At 41.9% G+C, this 18690-nt stretch overlaps 1 protein-coding gene across 5 annotated transcripts in view; it reads right to left on the bottom strand.

The window, feature by feature from the left end:
• The window catches only part of LOC143773852 (teneurin-2-like), a 2235081-nt gene that overhangs the window by 1683017 nt on the left and 533374 nt on the right, over positions 1–18690 (bottom strand). The window lies entirely within an intron of this gene.

Here is an 18690-nt window from a genome sequence, read left to right as displayed (position 1 = left end):
GTTTGCTTTTACATGTTGTGTCTTGTTATTTTAATAGATGTAATAAATATTATGTTTTAGGTTCCCTTCTTGCTATTTACTCTGTACAAAGAAGGCAGCAAATACTAATTATTTCCAGGATTATAATATTCTTACCCCAAGCATTTTAAATTACAGTTTACAACTCTGTGAAAGAAGGTTATTAATTTAGCACATTTAATTCTTTTGAAATAACAATAAATTTAATTTCTAACTTTTAAACCTGCTTAACTCCATGCTCCGTTGTTGTCATACAAGTATTACTTGTAATTTGCTCAAACACATTGTGTTATCTGTAGCTGGTCCTATGAAATACTTAATTTAACATGATTAACCCCTTCACGCCATCCGCTGTACTAGTACGGCGCTGCCGGCACTGCATTTGTGCCAGCCGCAGTACTAGCGATCGGGTGCGGGTGTCAGCTGTATATGACAGCTGACACCCCGCAGCAATGCCCACGATCGGCGCTATCGCTGATCGCGGTCATTTAACCCCTCTGATGCCGCTGTCAATAGTGACAGCGGCATAGAGGTGGATCGCACAGGGACGGGGGCTCCCTGCGCTCTCCCACCGGAGCAACGCGATGAGATCGCGCTGCTCTGGTGACCTGGAAGGAGTCCCCGGATCCAAGATGGCCGTGGGACTCCTTCCGGGTCATTTACTGACCTGGCTTGCCGGCGCCTGCTGAGAGTTCCTAATAGCAGGCGCCGGCAAGCCTCTGGAACATGCCTGTCACATCGTTGATCTGAAAGAGTGCTATGCACACTGTCAGATCAACGATCTGATCTAAAACAGTGATGTCCCACCCTGGGACAATGGTAAAAAGTAAAAAAAAAAAAAATACAATGTATAAAAAATAAAATAAAAAAATCCCCAAATAAAGAAAAAAAAACATTTCCCAGTAATTCATTTATTTTTGTAAATAAAAAAAAAAAACAATAAAAGTACACATATTTGGTATCGCTGCGTCCGTAACGACCCGCTCTATAAAACTATCCCACTAGTTAACCCCTTCAGTGAACACCGCAAAAAAAAAACAAGGCAAAAAACAACGCTTTATTATCATACAGGCAAACAAAAAGTGGAATAACGCGCAATCAAAAAGACGGATATAAATAACCATGGTACCGATGAAAACGTCATCTTGTCCCGCAAAAAAAAAGCCACCATACAGCATCATCAACAGAAAAATAAAAAAGTTATAGCTCTCAGAATAAAGCGATGCAAAAACAATTATTTTTTTGTATAAAATAGTTTTTATTGTGTAAAAGCGCCAAAACATAAAAAAATTGCATAAATTAAGTATCGCTGTAATCGTACTGACATGAAGAATAAAGCTGCTTTATCAATTTTACTACACGTGGAACGGTATAAACGCCCCCCCCTAAAAGAATTTCAGGAATTGCTGGTTTTTGTTCATTCCGCCGCCCAAAAATCGGAATAAAAAGCGATCAAAAAATGTTATGTGCCCGAAAATGGTACCAATAAAAGCATCAACTCGTCCCACAAACAACAAGATCACACATGACTCTGTGGGCCAAAATATGGATAAATTATAGCTCTCAAAATGTGGTGATGCAAAAACTATTTTTTGTAATAAAAAGCGTCTTTTAGTGTGTGATGGCTGCCAACCATAAAAATTAGCCAAAAAAACGCTATAAAAGTAAATCAAACCCCCCTTCATCACCCCCTTAGTTAGGGAAAAATAATAAAATTAAAAAAAATGTATGTATTTCCATTTTCCCATTAGGGTTAGGGTTAGGGCTACGGTTAGGGCTAGAGTTAGGGCTAGGGTTAGGGTTAGGGTTAGGGCTAGGGTTAGGGTTAGGGTTGGGGTTAGGGCTAGGGTTAGGGCTGGGGTTAAGGTTGGGGTTAGGATTTCAGTTAGAATTGGGGGTTTCCACTGTTTAGGCACATCAGGGGCTCTCCAAACCCGACATGGCGTCCAATCTCAATTCCAGCCATTTCTGCTTTGAAAAACTAAAACAGTGCTCCTTCCCTTCCGAGTTCTCCTGTGCGCCCAAACAGTGGTCCCCCCAACATATGGGGTATCAGCGTTCTCAGGACAAGTTGGGCAACAACTTTTGGGGTCCAATTTGTCCTGTTACCCTTGGAAAAATAAAAACATGGGGGCTAAAATATTATTTTCGTGGAAAAAAAAAAGATTTTTTATTTTCCCGGCTCTGCGTTATAAACTGTAGTGAAACACTTGTTGGTTCAAAGTTCTCACAACACATCCATATAAGTTCCTTGGGGGGTCTAGTTTCCAATATGGGGTCACTTGTGGGGGGTTTCTACTGTTTAGGTACATCAGGGGCTCTGCAAATGCAACATGACACCTGCAGACCAATCCATCTAAGTCTGCATTTCAAACAACGCTCCTTCCCTTCCGAGCTCTGCCGTGCGCCCAAACAGTGGTTCCCCCCATGTGTGGGATATTAGCATACTCAGGACAAATTGAACAATAACTTTTGTGGTCCAATTTCTCCTGTTACCCTTGGGAAAAAAAAAATTGCGGGCTGGAACATCATTTTGTGGAAAGAAAAAATGATTTTTTTATTTTTCACAGCGCTACATTCTAAGCTTTAGTGAAACAATTGGGGGTTAAAAGTGCTCACCACACATCTAGATAAGTTCCTTAGGGGGTCTTCTTTCCAAAATGGGGTCCATTGTGGGGGGTTTCCTCTGTTTAGGCATGTCAGGGGCTCTCCAAAGGCGACATGGGTTCCGATCTCAATTCCAGCCAATTTTGCATTGAAAAGTCAAACGGCGCTCCTTCCCTTCTGAGCTCTGCCATGTGCTCAAACAGTGGTTTATCCCCATATATGAAGTATCAGCGTACTCAGGACAAATTGCACAACAACTCTTGAGGTCCAATTTATCCTGTTACCCTTGGGAAAATAAAAAATTTGGGGCAAAAAGATCATTTTTTTGTGAAAATTAATATGAAATTTTTTTTACGGCTCTACATTATAAACTTCTGTGAAGCACTTGGAGGTTCAAAGTGCTCAACACACATCGAGATTAGTTCCTTAGAGGGTCTACTTTCCAAAATGGTGTCACTTGTGGTGGTTTCCACTGTTTAGGCACGTCAGGGGCTCTCCAATCGAGCCATGGGTTCCGATCTCAATTCCAGCAAATCTTGCATTGAAAAGTCAAATGGCGCTCCTTCCCTTCCGAGCTCTGCCATGTGCCCAATCAATGGTTTACCCCAACATGTGGGGTATCAGCGTACTCACGACAAATTGTACAACAATGTTTGTGGTCCAATTTCTCCTGTTACCCTTGGTAAAATAAAACAAATTGGATCTGAAGTAAAAAATTTTGTGAAAAAAAAGTTAAATGTTCAATTTCTTTTAAAAATTCCAAAAATTCCTGTGAAGCACCTGAGGGGTTAATAAACTTGTTGAATGTGGTTTTGAGTACCTTGAGGGGTGCAGTTTTTAGAATGGTGTAACTTTTGGGCATTTTCTGTCATATAGACCCCTCAAAGTCACTTCAAGTGTGAGGTGGTCCGTAAAAAAAATGGTTTTGCAAATTTTGTTGCAAAAATGAGAAATCGCTGGTCAACTTTTAACCCTTATAACTCCCTAACAAAAAAATTATGTTTCCAAAATTGTGCTGATGTAAAGCAGACATGTGGGAAATGTTGTTTATAAACTATATTGTGTGATATAACTCTCTAATTTAAGGGTATAAAAACTAAAAATTTGAAAATGCAAGTCATATCGAAGAAGTTTTACCACTATCATGAAGTACAATATGTCACGAGAAAAAAATGTCAGAATCACCAGGATCCGTTGAAGCGTTTCAGAGTTATGACCTCATAAAGTGACAGTGGTCAGAATTGTAAAAATTGGCCCTGTCACTTAGGTGAAAACAGGCTTCGGGGTAAAGGGGTTAAAAAAAATGATTGTCCAGGATTTTTTTTTTAAATTACAAAAGCCTCAGAGATGTTTTCAGTAATGTATGCAGTTTGTATTGTTAGATACATTTGTACCCTGTTCAGAATATCTATTAAGGCTTCAATAAAGGAAAGTCTGGTCCCACCTTTGCGTTTATTTCTACTTTAGAAAGAAGGAATATACCGTATATATACTCGAGTATAAGCCGAGATTTTCAGCCCAAATTTTTGGGCTGAAAGTGCCCCTCTCGGCTTATACTCGAGTCACGGTCTGTGGCAGGGTCGGCGGGTGAGGGGGAGAGGGCGCTGAGGCATACTTACCTAGTCCCGGCGATCCTGATGCTCCCCCTGCCCGTCACACTGTCTCCGGGTGCCGCAGCTCTTCCCCTGTACAGCGGTCACGTGGGACCGCTCATTAAACTTATGAATATGGACTCCACTCCCATAGGGGTGGAGCCCCATATTCATTTATCTAATCAGTGGTGCCGGTGACCGCTGATAGAGGAAGAGGCTGCGGCACCCGGAGACCAGCTGTCCGGGGGAAGGAGCGGGACGCCGGGAGCAGGTAAGTATCGCATATTTACCTGTCCACGTTCCACACGCCGGGTGCTGCTCTGTCTTCCCGGCGTCTCTCCGCTCTGACTGTGCAGGTCAGAGGGCGCGATGATGCAAATAGTGTGCACGGCGCCCTCTGCCTGATCAGTCAGTGCGGAGAGACGCCGGGACGGGACGCTGAGGAGCTGCAAGCAAAAGAGGTGAGTATGTGTTTTTTTTTTTTTTTATTGCAGCAGCAGCAACGTTATATATGGCACAGATTTATGTGGAGCATCTATGGGGCCAAACTGAACGGTGCAGAGCATTGTATATGGGGCAGCTTTATAAGGAGCATCTATGGGGCCATAATGAACGGTGCAGAGCATATATGGCACAGCTTTATAAGGAGCATCTATGGGGCCATAATGAACGCTGCAGAGCATATATGGCACAGCTTTATATGGAGCATCTATAGGGCCATAATGAACGGTGCAGAGCATATATGGCACAGCTTTATATGGAGCATATATAGGGCCATAATGAACGGTGCAGAGCATATATGGCACAGCTTTATATGGAGCATCTATAGGGCCATAATGAACAGTGCAGAGCATTCTATATGTGGCACAGCTTTATATGGAGCATCTATGGGGCCATAATGAACGGTGCAGAGCATTCTATATGGCACAGCTATATATGGATAATATATGGGGCAATAATCAATGGTATGGAGCATTATATATGGCACAGCTTATGGAGCATCTATGGGGCAATAATGAATGGTATGGAGCATCTATTTTTATTTTTGAAATTCACCGGTAGCTGCTGCATTTTCCCCCCTAGGCTTATACTCGAGTCAATAAGTTTTCCCAGTTTTTTGTGGCAAAATTAGGGGGGTCGGCTTATACTCGGGTCGGCTTATACTCGAGTATATACGGTAAACCAGCTCACCCGTGATGCATAAACCAATCTTGGGGAGCACGGTCCCGCTGTGTCCAAGCGTATAAAGTCCAAAAAAGAAGAGAATGTCCTCTATGTTTAAAGTTTGTGAATAAAGAAAAATCTTTTTTACAGATTCGGTGAAGCTGGACATTCTCTTCTTTTTTGTTTATTTCTACTGCAGATTTCCGTATGCAAAAAAAACCCAGTGTATTACAGTTTCAGCAAAAGTATTTGCAGTATATATAAATGTCATGTCTACTGTGCTTTTTTTCACTCTAAATAATTCTAGAACCAAATGTATGCTTTGGAAAGTAGAAGCATGTTAATTTCTCTTGAGATAAATATGTATTATAGTTGGGAATATTCCCCATAGACTGCAGAAATCCATAGATAAAAATGGCATATAGCATGTTTCCACAGAGGAATTGCTGTAAAAATGCATGAAATCCACATGTGAGCTTCTCCATAAACTTTTATCAAAGCTATGTAACAGGAAATAATGAAAACAAATCAGTTTTACTCAAAACAAGACAACGCACCAAATACTCATAGTGGGAATTGAGCCTAATGCACTTTAAATTTCATGAATCACAAATGTTATATTTTAGAAGTTGAGAGCCAGTGACTCATATTCAGTTTTTACCAAAATATGATATAAACACATTTAAAAATTAGCTGTGCTGCTGGAATTGATAAAGATGCCAGTACGGCATTGATACGTGTAGTGGACAACAAAGAACCTTCTAAGAAAATCGCAGCATAGTCAATTATTCAATATATTTTTATCTTGTTTTGGTAATTTCCTCTGGGGAATACCTTCCCCAGCCACGGGTAGTGGCAGCTGGCTATGTAAACCTTTATAGCTGTTGAGTCTTCACACAACCACCAAAGATGAGCAAAGCTATTGTTTCTATTGCCTCTTATATTAGGGTTTTACCCTATTGTGTGCTTCTCCCTTCACAGACACTGTTTCCTCATATTCAGTTTTAACCCCTTCCCGACATTGGGAGTAATAGTACGCCAATGTCAGACTCCCTCCCACCAGAGCCCACATCTTTTCCAGCTTGTCAGTTGTTTTGATTATATATATTGTAGTGTGGCTAATAGTTGCATAGTCAATGAGAGGTATGTGTCACAGAGATGGCTTGTCTCTGTGATGTAACCCAGAGTATTTTCTCTAGTGCATGAAAGCACTAAGAGGTTTGTTTGTTGCTCCTGGGTTTGAGTTGCGGGTAGCTATGAGAAATGGGCGGGTCTAGCTACCCACATAACTCACCTCTGGGTGTGGTTACAAGCCTCCTGTTTTCCTCCCATCACACCCAAGTGAGTACAACCCCTACAATATATAATATAATGTATATATTATAAAATATTATATATATATATTAAAGCATTCAAGGTGAACATCTTAGCCTTACTTTGGCTCTATAAGGGCTGCAATTTCCTATGTAGATGTAATACTTTAATAGTCTGTAATTTATAACTATTCTGCCTTGTTTTACTTAAAAACAGCTCTCCATGTTTTATACACAACAGCCAACATAAGAAGCCATATTTTCCTGGAGAAGACAGAGTAGCAACCAAAACTAATGCTAAAACAGTGAATATGTCTCAGACTACATTAGTTTTCCTATTATAAATTGCAGCTGAACTGTAGTCATAGATTACATAAGTGCCGTAGTAAAGAAGCACTCCCATCAAATTTTTCATCTTCTTAATATATTGCAATCATCAGATTATACAGTACTTTGTACTTACAATTGCTCATTTTGTCCTTGTACACAGCTAATTCTTTCATTTTTCATTAGGTCTATGACATCACGTGATTAAAAAATCACTCGCTGAATTCTTCTAATCTCTATATATGTGTGCATTTTGCAGAACACAGATTTTTTTGTAATTCCCATTTTGATCAGCTCATTGACGGTCAGCAAGGGGTTAAAAAATCCTGAGAACCTCACTGTTGTCTTTGGACACCTCCAATGTTTGTTCTTCCACCTATTCATATGGTCCTTGGCAACTTTTCTTACAGTCATGTGTCTAAACCTCATGTGGCGACTTTATGACATCAATGTGCAGAGAAGTCCTGGTCTTACTGATGGGTGGAAGTCCTGGCCATGTGTGAAGAGGCCTGTGATATCAACAAATGGTGGTGTGTCATGGTTCTCAATGGCAAGAGAACGTAGTAAAGCATACAAAAAGGACTAGCTCCTGGAAGATGGGAACTCGAGCTGACTGTGAGCTAAACCTACCGCACAAATAACAGTGGCCGGGTAGCGTGCCTACGTTTTATCCCTAGACGCCCAGCGCCAGCCGGAGAACTGACTGACCCTAGCAGAGGAAAATACAGACCTGGCTTACCTCTAGAGAAATTTTCCCCAAAAGGCAGACAGTAGCCCCCACATATATTGTCGGTGATTTCAGAGGAAATTGACATACGAAGTATGAAGATAGGTTTAGCAAATTGAGGTCCGCTTACTAGATAGTAGGAAGACAGAAAAGGGAACTTCACAGTCAGCTGAAAACCCTATCAAAACACCATCCTGAAATTACTTTAAGACTCTAATATCAACTCATGACACCAGAGTGGCAATTTCAGCTCACAAGAGCTTCCAGCCTCAGAAATAAACAATCACAGAGAACTGGAACAAAAATGCAAAACAAACTTAGGACTACAAGTCCAACTTAGCTGATAGTAGTCTAGGAGCAGGAACATGCAACAGAAAGGCTTCTGGTAACATTGTTGGCCGGCATAGAAATGACTGAGGAGCAAGGCTAAATAGACAACTCCCACATCCTGATGGAAACAGGTGAACAGAGGCGATGAAGCACACAAGTTCAGTACCACCAGTGACCACCGGGGGAGCCCAGAAACCAAATTCACAACAGTACCCCCCCCTCAAAGAGGGGGCACCGAACCCTCACCAGAACCACCAGGGCGATCAGGATGAGCCCTATGAAAGGCACGGACCAAATCGGAGGCATGAACATCAGAGGCAGTCACCCAAGAATTATCCTCCTGACCGTAGCCCTTCCACTTGACCAGATACTGAAGTCTCCGTCTGGAAACACGGGAGTCCAAGATCTTCTCGACAACGTACTCCAACTCACCCTCAACCAACACCGGAGCAGGAGGCTCAACGGAAGGCACAACCGGTACCTCATACCTGCGCAACAATGACCGATGGAAGACATTATGAATAGAAAAAGATGCAGGGAGGTCCAAACGAAAGGACACAGGGTTAAGAATCTCCAATATCTTGTACGGGCCGATGAACCGAGGCTTAAACTTAGGAGAAGAAACCTTCATAGGGACAAAACGAGAAGACAACCACACCAAGTCCCCAACACAAAGACGAGGACCAACACGACGACGGCGGTTGGCAAAATGCTGAGTCTTCTCCTGGGACAACTTCAAATTGTCCACCACATGCCCCCAAATCTGATGCAACCTCTCCACCACAGCATCCACTCCAGGACAATCCGAAGACTCCACCTGACCGGAAGAGAAACGAGGATGAAACCCCGAATTACAGAAGAAAGGAGAAACCAAGGTGGCAGAACTAGCCCGATTATTGAGGGCAAACTCCGCCAAGGGCAAAAAGGCAACCCAATCATCCTGATCCGCAGACACAAAACACCTCAAATAAGTCTCCAAGGTCTGATTAGTTCGCTCGGTCTGGCCATTAGTCTGAGGATGGAAAGCAGACGAAAAAGACAAATCAATGCCCATCCTAGCACAGAACGCTCGCCAAAATCTAGACACGAATTGGGTTCCCCTGTCAGACACGATATTCTCCGGAATACCATGCAAGCGAACCACATTTTGAAAAAACAGAGGAACCAGCTCGGATGAGGAAGGCAATTTAGGCAAGGGGACCAAATGGACCATCTTAGAGAAACGGTCACACACCACCCAGATGACAGACATCTTCTGAGAAACAGGGAGATCAGAAATAAAATCCATGGAGATGTGAGTCCAAGGCCTCTTCGGAATAGGCAAAGATAACAACAATCCACTAGCCCGAGAACAACAAGGCTTGGCCCGAGCACAAACATCACAAGACTGCACAAAACCTCGCACATCTCGCGACAGGGAAGGCCACCAGAAGGACCTAGCCACCAAATCCCTGGTACCAAAGATTCCAGGATGACCAGCTAACGCAGAAGAATGGACCTCCGAGATGACTCTACTGGTCCAATCATCAGGAACAAACATTCTACCAGGCGGGCAACGATCAGGTCTATCCGCCTGAAACTCCTGCAAGACCCGTCGCAAGTCTGGGGAAACAGCAGATAATATCACTCCATCCTTAAGGATACCTGTAGGTTCAGAATTACCAGGGGAATCAGGCTCAAAACTCCTAGAAAGGGCATCCGCCTTCACATTTTTAGAACCCGGTAGGTAAGAAACCACAAAATTAAACCGAGAGAAAAATAACGACCAGCGCGCCTGTCTAGGATTCAGGCGCCTGGCAGACTCAAGATAAATCAAATTCTTGTGGTCAGTCAATACCACCACCTGATGTCTAGCCCCCTCAAGCCAATGACGCCACTCCTCAAAAGCCCACTTCATAGCCAAGAGCTCCCGATTACCAATATCATAATTTCGCTCAGCGGGCGAAAATTTACGAGAAAAGAACGCGCAAGGTCTCATCACGGAGCAGTCGGAACTTTTCTGCGACAAAACCGCCCCAGCTCCGATTTCTGAAGCGTCGACCTCAACCTGAAAAGGAAGAGTAACATCAGGGTGACGCAATACAGGGGCGGAAGAAAAGCGGCGCTTAAGCTCCCGAAAGGCCTCCACAGCAGCAGGGGACCAATCAGCAACATCAGCACCCTTCTTAGTCAAATCAGTCAACGGTTTAGCAACATCAGAAAAACCAGTTATAAATCGACGATAAAAATTAGCAAAGCCCAAAAACTTCTGAAGGCTCTTAAGAGAAGAGGGTTGCGTCCAATCACAAATAGTCTGAACCTTGACAGGGTCCATCTCAATGGAAGAGGGGGAAAAAATGTACCCCAAAAACGAAATCTTTTGAACCCCAAAAACGCACTTAGAACCCTTTACACACAAGGAATTAGAGCGCAAAACCTGAAAAACCCTCCTGACCTGTTGGACATGAGAGTCCCAGTCGTCCGAAATAATCAAAATATCATCCAGATACACAATCATAAATTTATCCAAATATTCACGGAAAATGTCATGCATAAAAGACTGAAAGACTGAAGGGGCATTTGAAAGACCAAAAGGCATTACTAAATACTCAAAATGGCCCTCAGGCGTATTAAATGTGGTTTTCCACTCATCCCCCTGCTTAATTCGCACTAAATTATACGCCCCACGAAGATCAATCTTAGAGAACCACTTGGCCCCCTTTATTCGAGCAAACAAATCAGTAAGCAGTGGCAAAGGATACTGATATTTAACCGTGATTTTATTCAAAAGCCGATAATCAATACACGGCCTCAAAGAGCCATCTTTTTTAGATACAAAGAAAAAACCGGCTCCTAAGGGAGATGACGAAGGACGAATATGTCCCTTTTCCAAGGACTCCTTAATATATTCCCGCATAGCAGCGTGTTCAGGCACAGATAGATTAAATAAACGACCCTTTGGAAACTTACTGCCCGGAATCAGATCTATTGTACAATCGCAATCTCTGTGCGGAGGTAGTGAACCAAGTTTAGGCTCCTCAAAAACGTCACGATAATCAGATAAAAATTCCGGAATCTCAGAGGGAATAGATGACGAAATGGAAACCAAAGGTACGTCCCCATGAGACCCCTGACATCCCCAGCTTAACACAGACATTGCTTTCCAGTCGAGGACTGGGTTATGAGATTGCAGCCATGGCAATCCAAGCACCAACACATCATGTAGATTATACAACACAAGGAAGCGAATAATCTCCTGGTGATCCGGATTAATACGCATAGTTACTTGTGTCCAGTATTGTGGTTTATTACTAGCCAATGGCGTGGAGTCAATACCCTTCAGAGGTATAGGAACTTCCAGAGGCTCTAAATTAAACCCACAGCGTTTGGCAAAGGACCAATCCATAAGACTCAAAGCGGCGCCAGAGTCGACATAGGCGTCCGCGGTAATAGACGATAAAGAGCAAATCAGGGTCACAGATAGAATAAACTTGGACTGTAAAGTACCCATTGAAACAGACTTATCAACCTTCTTAGTACGTTTAGAGCATGCTGATATAACATGAGTTGAATCGCCACAATAGAAGCATAACCCATTTTTTCGCCTAAAATTCTGTCGTTCGCTTCTGGACAGAATTCTATCACATTGCATAATCTCTGGCGCCTTCTCAGTAGACACCGCCAAATGGTGCACAGGTTTGCGCTCCCGCAAACGCCGATCAATCTGAATAGCCATTGTCATGGACTCATTCAGACCTGCAGGCACAGGGAACCCCACCATAACATCTTTAATGGCATCAGAGAGACCCTCTCTGAAATTCGCCGCCAGGGCGCACTCATTCCACTGAGTAAGCACAGACCACTTACGAAATTTTTGGCAGTATATTTCAGCCTCATCTTGCCCTTGAGACAGGGCCATCAAGGCTTTTTCAGCCTGAATCTCTAAATGAGGTTCCTCATAAAGCAACCCCAAAGCCAGGAAAAACGCATCCACATTGAGCAACGCAGGATCCCCTGGTGCCAAAGCAAATGCCCAATCCTGAGGGTCGCCCCAGAGCAAGGAAATTACAATCCTGACCTGCTGTGCAGGATCTCCAGCGGAGCAAGATCTCAGAGACAAAAATAATTTACAATTATGTTTGAAATTCAGGAAGCGAGATCTATCCCCGGAGAAAAATTCAGGCAAAGGTACTCTAGGTTCAGATATAGGAGCATGAATTACAAAATCCTGTAAACTTTGAACCTTCATAGCGAGATTGTTCAGACCTGTAGCTAAACTCTGAGGATCCATTTTCATCAGGTGAAATCAGAACCATTCAAGGATTAGAAGGAGAGAGAGACGAAGGCTGCAGTAAGCAGAGATGCTAGTGAATAAACTAATGAGCAAACTCAGGAAAAAAAAAAAATTCTCTGCAGACTTCTTTTCTCTCCTTTCTTCTGCCAATAATTTTAACCCTTGGCCGGCCAAACTGTCATGGTTCTCAATGGCAAGAGAACGTAGTAAAGCATACAAAAAGGACTAGCTCCTGGAAGATGGGAACTCGAGCTGACTGTGAGCTAAACCTACCGCACAAATAACAGTGGCCGGGTAGCGTGCCTACGTTTTATCCCTAGACGCCCAGCGCCAGCCGGAGAACTGACTGACCCTAGCAGAGGAAAATACAGACCTGGCTTACCTCTAGAGAAATTTTCCCCAAAAGGCAGACAGTAGCCCCCACATATATTGTCGGTGATTTCAGAGGAAATTGACATACGAAGTATGAAGATAGGTTTAGCAAATTGAGGTCCGCTTACTAGATAGTAGGAAGACAGAAAAGGGAACTTCACAGTCAGCTGAAAACCCTATCAAAACACCATCCTGAAATTACTTTAAGACTCTAATATCAACTCATGACACCAGAGTGGCAATTTCAGCTCACAAGAGCTTCCAGCCTCAGAAATAAACAATCACAGAGAACTGGAACAAAAATGCAAAACAAACTTAGGACTACAAGTCCAACTTAGCTGATAGTAGTCTAGGAGCAGGAACATGCAACAGAAAGGCTTCTGGTAACATTGTTGGCCGGCATAGAAATGACTGAGGAGCAAGGCTAAATAGACAACTCCCACATCCTGATGGAAACAGGTGAACAGAGGCGATGAAGCACACAAGTTCAGTACCACCAGTGACCACCGGGGGAGCCCAGAAACCAAATTCACAACAGTGGTGGTAATAAGAGGAGCTGGGGACCCTATTGGTGATAGCAAGCAGTGGATGTGGGTGGGTGTAGAGGTGAGTGGTGACATATTTTTTTTTTACCTTCTACATTTTACATTTATAATGCTCTGGGGGGCATTAAAAGTGCGTAGAATAAATTTGTTCCAAACATAATTTTTTTCTAAAAATCTGTATGTTTTGGTGAATTCAAAACTGGTCAGATCCGTTCATGTCTAGTGGCAATTCTTCCTCTAATATCTCTGTAGATTACTTTTAAACATTGACTTCTTAAACATAAAACTCAGCATCCTAGAAGTAAATGACAAACATTTTACTGCTATTTAAAATAAAAAGCATCTTTTGATGATCTAATAATCAAGTATCTTTGATTAGTTGCACCTGCCTTCAATTAAGTTCTTCATCGATATGGAAGCAGACAAGGTGCACTTAATTTTCCAAATATTGCATCTTCACACTGGTTTATATTTATTGAGTAAGTGATGACAAATAAAAATCTGTTATGTGTTATTTTTTCATATGAGATTAAAGTAATCTAATTTTAGGATTTAATGAGCATGCAAAACTTCAAGTTTTATAGAGGGTGTACACAATTTTATATATCGTTTAATGCATCTTTAACAATGTTAAACAAGATCCTGGAATAAAGGACGACGCTGCAGCGATATAGACAACGAGCCGATCGCTGCAGCGTCACTGTTTAGGTCGCTGTAGAGACGTCAAACACAGCAGCTCCAGAACGATGCAGGAGCGATCCTGTGACGTAACGGTGACTCACTTATCGTTCTCAGAGGTCGTTAGCTCCATGTAAAACATTGCTGACATCGCTGCTTTTGCTGTCAAACACGACGATACACGCCGACCTGACAACCAAATAAAGTTCTGGACTTCTAGCTCCGACCAGCGATATCACAGCGGGATTCAGATCGCTGCTGCTTGTCAAACACAACGAGATCGCTAACCAGGACGCTGCAACGTCACGGATCATTGTCGTTCTCGTTGTAAAGTTGCTGAGTGTGAAAGTACCTTAAGAGAGTGCTTTAGAATGATTCAGAAAAAAATCTTATTGTTCACAAGGTACCAGTGCAGAAGGTGATATCTAGAAGTCATTCATAAGATCAGCAATTTTTAAATTAAATTAATATCCGATCTGAGATCCATACATTCCATATGAATTTTGTAGATTTTTCTCTAAATATATCCCTTAGTTTCCCAGTGTATTTCTTTGGTTTTATTTCACCCTTTAATCATTCTTCAGTACACTTTAAAGACAAATTGTAAGATGTGAGAAGATAACAAAGAGAGGTTTTCTGACACTTTTAAGTATTTAATGAGAATCTCTGAGACTATGATCTTTTTAAATAGATGATTTCAACTGTAAAGGATGACACCTTCATCTATTATCTGTTATTTATTAGTGTTATTGCCAAAAAGTGATACAAATCTATTATTAAATAATGTCTGAGAACTAGGGTTGAGCGAAACAGATCGGCACTTTTCAAAAGTCGCCGACTTTTAGCAAAGTCGGGTTTCATGAAACCCATCCATACAATTGGATTAATAATGGATAGGTGTCAGAATTGACGCCGCTCCATTATTAATCTGGCTCAATGTCACCTTACAATAGCAAGGTGGCATTAACTCTTCATTACCCCATATCCCACCGCTACACGGGAGTGGGAAGAGAGTGGCCAAGTGCCAGAATAGGCGCATCTTCCAGATGTGCCTTTTCTGGGGTGGCTGGGGGCAGATGTTTTTAGCCACGGGGGGGCCAATAACCATGGACCCTCTCCTGGCTATTAATATCTGCCCTCAGTCACTGGCTTTACCACTCTGGCGGAGAAAATTGCGCGGGAGCCCACGCCAATTTGTTCCGTGATTTAACCCTTAAATTTAATAGCTACAGTGCCGAAATTTTGCACATACACACTACTAACATTAGTAGTGTGGAATATGCAAAAAAAAGGGGGATATGACATGTTTTACTGTATGTAAACCATGTCTCATATCATGTCGGGTTTAGGCAGGAGAAATGAAAAGCCGGCAGTTGAATTACCGGCTTTTCAACATTATCGCGCTGAAGCAAATATTAAAAAAGTATGCTTCCCCATTGAATTGCATTGGGTTTCGTGTTTTGGCCGATCCCCGACCCCGACTTTTCAATAAGATCGGACGATTTCACTCGACCCGACTTTTGAGAAAGTTGGGTTTCGTGAAACCCGACTCGATCTCAAAAAATGAAAAGTCGCTCAACCCTACTGAGAACATTATCAGGCATAAAAGGTTCAATGTTATTCATATATAATGGATAGTCATAGGATTATAGAATATAGATAACATCTGAAGAAGATAATGCCAGAATTATGAATCACAATGTCACGTTCCTTAGCCAATTCTTTTGTTTCATTAATTGCCCAATATATTGCACTCAGAAAATTGGTCTACAGAGTAGTAGAAATTACTGTAATCAACACTCACATGGAAACTTGATCACTGCAAATCATTGTCTGTTACATTCAGGCATAGAGCAGCACAGAACTGTAATTGCTTCCTTGAGATAATTTTCTGGGAAAGTGAACTCATGAATTTTATTGGCAATCATTGACTTTGATTTCTTTTTATTTTAACTATGCCATTAAAGTTATTCTTCCAAGAGTCAAATGTCAAATTAGGCCTCATACAAATGTGTTTTCGGTCCATGTTCAATCCGTGATTTTCATGGACCCATTATACTCTATGGGCCTATTTTTTGCAGATCATGTGTTCATGCAACAGCGCCACAACGGTCAGTGATGAGAAAAAACTTACAGCTTTAATCTGCCAACTGCCGCAGTTGGCAGATTAAAGCTGTAAGTTTTTTCTCATCACTGACCGTTGTGGCGCTGTCCTCTTTTTTACATTATGGATTGGACTTTTTAGCTGGGCTGACCCCCTGGCAAGGACTTGCGTCCACAGGCCTAGGAAGGCTGTAAGGGACATAGGGTGCGGTTTAACCTATTTTTTGGATTTGTGTTCATGCAACAGTCATAGAAACATGACCATCTTTACCAGAATCATGGATAAAAGTTCCAATTCATATCTATGGGACAGCGACATATGATATCAGTGTGCAGGCCATGTGTTGTCCATGATTCACACTCTGATGGTTAGGCAAAGCTGTGTAATTTATTTATTCATACATGAAAGTTGCTGATGAAACACTGAGCATTGTTTTACATATGTGAATAAACATGGGCATTTGAATCAGGAGTTCGAAATTTGACCGCAAACCTGTAATCAGAATTATAATTCAGTTACAATAACAAAAAACTACATATTTCAGTAAAACTTTATCTTGTTATCTCGTGGAAATGTACTTGTTTATGGTGTATTAATTTGGGTTATATAGTAAAAAGGATTTCAACAGGATAGATCAATTGATAGATTAGGAACTCACTTATGACTTATAACACCGGAAATGTTGTAGCTTGTAAATTTACAGAGCTAAAGGGGTTTTCCACTTTCAACAAAACGGACCCCAAAAGATAGCATTTACAAAAAAAAACAAATATTACTCAGTCTCCCCTAGTTCAGCTCTTGACTAGCACAGAGCTGCTGAGCACAGTAATTGGCTGCAAGGCTGATGCGCACTATGACGTAACTTCACTAGAGACAGAAGCAGCACTAAAGTGCTGGTGTTGGACACGATGGGGGTGAACACTATCTGTGCTTTGTTATTTAACTTGATTGCAATCATTTGTGGGACAATTTGAAAGTGGAAAACTCTTTTAGGCCTCACTCTCATTAGCCTATAAAAATTCAGTCCGATGTTGCTCCTGAAAATATGGTTGAACTTATGTCACATGAGTGCAATGCGAAAGGGCAATATTTTTCTCACCTAGCATTGATGACATAAGTATGACATGCATATACAATCTGCATGCAATGCGTTTTTAACACCATATTTTACGCACATACTCTATGTAACTTTAAGTTACTTTACAAATCAAATAAAGCAATATTTTACACAGATATGGATAGATAGATGATAGAAAGATATTAGATATAATAAATAGATAGATATATGGGATATATAGATAGATATGAGATAGATAGATAGATAGATAGATAGATAGATAGATATGGGATAGATAGATAGATAGATAGATAGATAGATAGATAGATAGATAGATAGATAGATAGATAGATATGGGGTAGTGTTTTGTTAAGGTTCAAAGACTTTACTTAATAAAAGATAATAAATATAAACAGTCACTCAAAATAACACATAATCAATAGTCATACATTACATAGGATGGTAGGAGTTCATCACTGATAGTCCAGAAAGCAAGCGCAGCCAAGCCACATGTGTCTTCTCTCATCCAATCTGTCTCTTTGTCTGTCTCAGGTATTACTTCCATTTATATGTTAAAACTGACCATTGAATCTTATCTGAAGGCTTTTGATCTATATCATGGTATGTGTACTGAAGCCTTCATGCCAAATAGATAAGAACACCATCTGGCATTCCTCAGGGCTTAACAAGTATCTGTCTAATTAACATTTACATGATACCATCTCATGGAAACAAGTCCATTCCATTGGTTCTCATCTTTGAAGATAAGTGTAAAGTGTACACTAAATGTAAATTACTAGGTTTAGACTAAAGGTACCGTTACACTAAACGACTTGCCAACGATCACGACCAGCGATACGACCTGGCCGTGATAGTTGGTAAGTCGTTGTGTGGTCGCTGGGGAGCTGTCACACAGACAGCTCTCTCCAGCGACCAACGATCAGGGGAACGACTTCGGCATCGTTGAAACTGTCTTCAACTATGCCGAAGTCCCCCTGCAGCACCCGGGTAACCAGGGTAAACATCGGGTTACTAAGTGCAGGGCTGCGCTTAGTAACCCGATATTTACCCTGGTTACCATTGTAAAAGTAAAAAAAAAAACAGTACATACTCACATTCTGATGTCTGTCACGTCCCCCGCCGTTGTCCACAGGGTTAAAACTGCTTTCGGCAAGAGCGCGGCTAAATGCACACGCTGCTGCCGAGAGCTTCCCTGCACTGAATGTGTCAGCGCCGGCAGTAACAGCGGTGACGTCACCGCTGTGCTCTGCTTTACGGCCGATGCTGACACAGTCAGTGCAGGGAAGCTCTCGGCAGCAGCACGTGCATATTAGCAGCGCTCTTGCCGAAAGCAGTTTTAACCCTGTGGACGCCGGGGGACGTGATAGACATCAGAATGTGAGTATGTACTGTTTTTTTTAACTTTTACAATGGTAACCAGGATAAATATCGGGTTACTAAGTGAGGCCCTGTGCTTAGTAACCCGATATTTACTCTGGTTACAAGTGAACACATCGCTGGATCGGCGTCACACACGCCGATCCAGCGATGACAGCGGGTGACCAGCGACCAAAAAAAGGTCC

Source organism: Ranitomeya variabilis, chromosome 5 (genome assembly GCF_051348905.1).
Source record: "Ranitomeya variabilis isolate aRanVar5 chromosome 5, aRanVar5.hap1, whole genome shotgun sequence".
NCBI classification, from domain to species: Eukaryota; Metazoa; Chordata; class Amphibia; order Anura; family Dendrobatidae; genus Ranitomeya; species Ranitomeya variabilis.
Note: the sequence above shows the minus strand (reverse complement) of the source record. Positions and strands in the feature narration are given on the sequence as shown.